Below are 5,942 nucleotides of genomic sequence, written 5' to 3' on the forward strand. Positions count from 1 at the left end.
ATGATAACTTCATTATGAAAATGCTGAGAAAGCTTGTATGAGAATGAGTGAAAACTTTTTTTGATAGTCCATGTGTTGTTCCTTGGGGATTTACTCAGGCAATACTTGCAAAGAGGTGTTTGAAAGTTAACCTGATAGTTTGTAGTAAAGAAAGACCGTTTAGGGAAGATTTAGTAAATACCTGCTGAAATGGGTCCAGTTTGAAGGAGCAGGACTGGCAATAACATTTGAAGAAGGCATGTGACCAGATTCAGAACAGATGAGTAAATGCAGTACTATTTAAATTTTTTTCTCAGTGAATAATATGGAAGGGGCAGGGGAGGCAAACTCCAATGGAATGCCCTCTCTTAACAAGGCAGCACAATCCATGACAGGCTTAAAGAACTTGTGAAATTTGTCTTGAATCCAGCTGCAAGACATCAGTTTCTGTATTCTGTTTCTGCCCTCTTTGCTTAACCTCAATTTCTTCTCTGTATTTTCTTGACTGCTCAGCACTTCTTGTTGGTCTTTCCAAGGGCAGATGGTTTCTTCATCTTTCCAGTGCAGTTTATAATCACACTTCATATCCCTTTTTCTAGCTGTATACTTATTTTAGACTTTGAGCCATTATTTTAGACACTGGAGAACTTCGCCAACTAGCATAATCTTGCATCATTGACCCTGTCCCAACTCCGGCACCTGAAAAAATCAAGAATTAACAATGATTGAAGAAACTTGGTATTAGACATGTTGACACAAGATAAATATTGAATACTATGCAAATAGAAGAATACAGGTCTCATTTAAATAATTTGGTTATTTTTTAAATTCCCAGCTTCATCAAACTTTTTTTTAATTTTTCTTTCATAATTGGCCTGAGTTCTACCTATATGACATGGTATAAACCAGTAAGAGCATAGTGCCATGAACAGTCTTCTGAAGGACTGAGATGAGCAAGTATAGGAAGATTACAAATGAATTTGTAGTTACATTTTAAAAGAGAAAGGTAAGTGTAATAGTCTATAATGCTTCTTTCTCTTCTGATATTATCTGATTTTGTTTCTACTGTCTTGTCCTTAAGAAGTTTAACATAAAGTTGTTCACTTTCGGAGTTTCTGGGTCACGGATATCATTCCAAGCAAATCTTGTTTTTAATCTTCATAACTGTGTAAGGTATTATTATACCCACTTTAAAGATGAGAAAACAAGGGTTTAGAAGGCAATTAAAAATTTCTCTATTACATTTGTAAATTAAACACGTATAATCTACCCAAAAATTTCATGAGAATTAATTTAAAGATTTGTTTACAGGCATAAATATACAATTAAATAAAAGAAGAGACAGCAGCTCTAATTTATTTTTAAGTTGCAAATCAGACAGATGTATGGAACTTAACAAACCACAGAGTATTCTTGTCTTAGTTAGCAATGAAAAAAGAACAGAAGCAACTCAGGAGGAAGGAAAGAAGGAAGGAAGGAAGGACAGGGCAGGCCAGGGAGTCCAAATTCAAGCAGGTACTTAAGTTAGGAGAGGTGAAGGAACGCTTGAATATAGCTCAAGGTAGTGACACTAAAAGAGGGAATTCTAATAAACATTTCCAAATAGAAAATCTACTTCAATATTGTGAAAACTCTGCATACTCCAAAAAAAAAAGAAGATTCTTATAGAATTTCTACCCGAAAGAAACACACACACACAGAGTCTTATCCAAAGGATCAGAAAATAGAAAAGAGTCTCAGATTTTCAAAAACAATCTTCACTCCTGAAAGTCAAAGAAGCTTATGTTTAAGCTTGGAACAGTGGCTTCCAATCTGGAATTCTATACCTATCCAGTATACTGATTTATTTTGAGGGCACAATCAACACATAAAGGTCTATACAGTTTTACTTCCCATTATCTTTTCCCAGATATATTCCAAAGGATAGTCTCTGCCAAAACGTGAGAGAAAAACAAAAGGAAGAAAGAAAGTAGAATACAGGACTATACATCAACAGAGAGGAAAATAAAATTTCCAAATTTACGTAGAAGAGATGTTCAATATGCCAGCACTCATAGCTGTTGGGCACTCGAAATGTGTTTAGTCCAAACTGTGTTCTAATCAGGGTCAGCAAACTTTTTCTGTAATAGTCCAGATAGTAAATATTTTAGGTTTTATGGGTCAGACAACTCTGTCATAGCAACACAAAACAGCCGCTGACAGTAAGAAATGCTAGTGGCTGTATCCTAGTAAAAGTGTAGTTGCAAAATCAAGTGACAAGCAGCTTTGACACACAAGTTGCTGACCCTTCCTCTTAGTATAAAACATGCCATGGATTTCAAAAGTTAGTGCATCAAAGTATGTCTGTGTCTATCTCTGTCTGTCTATCTATCTATCTATCTATCTACATACTATCTCAAACTCTTATATTGATTACAGGTTGAAAGATTTTGCACATATTGGTTTAAATAGAGTATATTAATGAAATTTATTATTATTATTATTATTATTATTATTATTATTAGAGAGATATGGTCTACCTATGTTGCCCAGGCTGGTCTCGAACTCCGGGGCTCAAGGGATCCTCCTGCCTTGGCCTCCCTAAGTGCTAGGATTACAGACATGAGCCATCACACCCACCCTGAAATTAAATTTTAAATGTGGTAACTAGAACTTTAAGCTTAATATGTGGCTCCCATTCTGTTTCTGTTGGAATGTGTCTTATCTAGGATGATGCCTATGCGTTGTATATAAAAGACTTTCTGTCAAAACTAGAGCAGATCAGAAGCTTGGAGTTATGACTGAACATACAGGAGAATTACATAAACGAGAGATGACTGAGAGTTGAGCTAATTAGAAGTTTATCTAGAAAATTAGGCAGATTAAAAAATACAAAACAACAACAAACCTTAACTTCTGCAAAACCAAACCAATTAAATGAGAAAGAAAATGTCAACAGGGTATATGTGCCTCAACTGTGAATAGCTGCAGTGACTTAATCACAGAAGTGTTAACACTGCATTTTCATTTAGTTACAATTCAAATCTATTGACATAATGGGGATTGTGGAAGATAGGTAGCGGTGTGTGTGTGTGTGTGTGTGTGTGTGTAGGGGTGGGTAGAGGCAGATTATTGATATACACAAATCTAAGTCTTCATATTTCATGGAGGATGCCAATAGAAAATAGTTTTAGAATAAAAAGAATAAATAGTAGAAAAATATTTAGAAACAAACATCAAAATAATCAGAAAGAAAATGTATTGCTTTGGGAAATAGGAATTGGGGTGACAAAAGTGGGAGTCTGCTAGTTTTTATACTAATCTCTATAGAATTAATTCTTTAAGATATATACATGCCTAAATAATTAAAATAAATATTATAAAATAAATACAGTAGAACAGAATTTTCAAATATGGAAGAAAGGAAGAGAAAGAAGAAGGAAATGTGAGAAGGAGATTATAGAATTTATCCAAAGTCACATGGTTAATGATTGGGCTGAAGTTTAATCTGAAGCACACTTGTCTGATTCTATTACATGATGCTGCCTAACTACAGAAGTAATGAAAGCATGATCAAAGCAGACAAATTAAATGCCGGCTCGTTACATAGGCATCAGCATGCATGTCAGTCATGTCTCAGTCATATACATATGTGCTTTAATTCCAGGAAAGACGTAGTAAACAAAGGACCCCTGCCAAAATCCTGAGCCACTCCAATCCAGCCTCCGCTGAATTCCCAAAGCCGCCTCTGAAATTGCAAAACTATTGTCTCTTTCTGAATGAGAACATTTTACTGTCACTCATTACCTCAGGAAAGAACATAAGTAAGAAAATAATCAGGACTTTGCCCTTGCCTTTCTATCCTAATTTCTTGTAAAAATTTCATCCTTAGAGGTAGCTCCAAATTCTGACTTTGTAGGTTGATGTAGACTTTAGTTCTCTCCCCTACATTCTCTATCAGAACCCAAAGCCACTCTCAATAATTATTCACAATGTGTTAGGCAAATGCAGTAAATGGGCTCTTTGCATTATTTTGCATTTCTAAAACAAAATGAGTAAACATAGCCCACACAACTTCCATGTTGCAGCCCCTGTGGTTAACAGTCTTGACTGAGAAAATTGAAGTCTTCTCACAAAAAATATGGCAAAAGTCTGAGGAAAAGCAAATGGCCAAGGTATAAAGTTCACTAAAAATCTGCCAGCTGTTTCGCCATCCCAGGAACACTGTTTATATACAGCAGTATTATTGATTCTTGTGGGTGTGCTTCTGTTCACGATTTTGACTGAGAACCTCGTTTTTCTTTCCTTTTGTAGGTCTATTTTTACTTGTTAAAAAATGGCAAACTTTGTGAAGTTTGAGCTTTCTTTTTGGCATAAATAGATACAGTATCCAATTGTGTCAATATTTGTTGCATTGGTTTAAAAGGCTCAGCATGGCTCAAAGCCATTGAAACAGAAAGTAGTTCATTGATGTGTGTTTACACAAACACAGGGAGCTGTTCATATTCTAATCAAGATATATAATATGTCGAGCTTATCTGTGATGTTTTCAAACTTTTTTTTCGTTACTTACTCCTCATATACACACGGATCTCTCTTACCTCATTAAAATGGATACCTGATCGATCTTTCTTTCTTCTCAGGATAACATTCAACATCTTTATCTTTCTTATTCTGGCAAAATATTGACAGTAATCATCTTACACCTCCATGTGATCACCCATTATCCCATAACTCACATCTGTCCTCAGCATCATTCCGTTAATGACCTGAACTTTTATTTTTTGGACCCCTACATCTTTTGGTCCCCTACAGCTCTCACGGTCTTTAACTCCCTGAATTATTCAAGTTGATTTTACCCCTACTAGAAACTTTTCTCCTTTTGCCCTTGAATCAAAGTCTTTGTTTATCCTCTTGACATTTTTTTTTTCTTCTCTCACTTCTTCCTCTCTACGTGGAGGCCTTTACCTATTACATTTGGTATGTTCCCTGATTTTCCACCTTTCTCTCCATAGCGGTCACATCACTTCAGCAAGTGCCTCTGTGTGTAATATACTTCCTAAAAGTTATTCTACATATTTTACTTCGCTCTAATTCCAAATCACCATCAGCTCATTGCACATTTTTGCTCTGCCTTCACACCAAGGACAAACATCCAGCTTGTTCTTGCATAGAGATGGAAGGAAAGAAATCACAATAAAATCTGCCTCCAAAAACAAAGAGAGCAAGAATGACATAATATTCAACGTAGTGCCTAAGTCACAGAAGCTATGTCCTTCTTCATCGCTCCTCAGGTCCAGTCATCATGCTGCTGAATCAGTTTTCCCTAACTCTTTTCTTCTTGCTAACATCTTTTCCTTTTCTCCCGGCTGCCATCATTTAGTTCAAATGTTATGCCTTATTGCAGTTCAACACCTGAACTACTCTGCTGATCCTTCTCACTTGCAATATATCCAGAAAAATGTCATCACCGTATTTTTTATAAAGCTGTTTTTCTTGTTCATAAGGCTTCGTTTGTTTCTCACTGGCTAACATACATTTCTTACTCCTTAGTCCAGTTAAAAACCTGAGAGGTGTTTTGGCTTCTCGTCTCCCCAGAGACATGTGGTAGTGTCTGAAAACAATTTTAATAATCATGCTTGGGGATGCAGGTGCTATGGGTATCTAATGGGTAGAGGCCAGTGGTGCTGCTAAGCATCTGCAACACAGAGAACAGCCCCCCCTACAGCAACACATACAAAACGCACGGCACAAAATCATCAGCGCCAACAACGAGAGACCCTGCCTTAATATATATGTATAACATCTATATATAGATGTATAACACATATATAGATATGTGTATATATATACACATATATATTTATATATGTATAACATCTATATAAACAAATATTTATATACATATATGTTTGATTTAATTTTTTTTTTTTTTTTTTTGAGATGGAATCTCGCTCTGTCACCCAGGCTGGAGTGCAGTGGTG

This window comes from Colobus angolensis, unplaced genomic scaffold (genome assembly GCF_000951035.1).
Source record: "Colobus angolensis palliatus isolate OR3802 unplaced genomic scaffold, Cang.pa_1.0 Scaffold20, whole genome shotgun sequence".
In the NCBI taxonomy this organism is placed as follows: Eukaryota; Metazoa; Chordata; class Mammalia; order Primates; family Cercopithecidae; genus Colobus; species Colobus angolensis.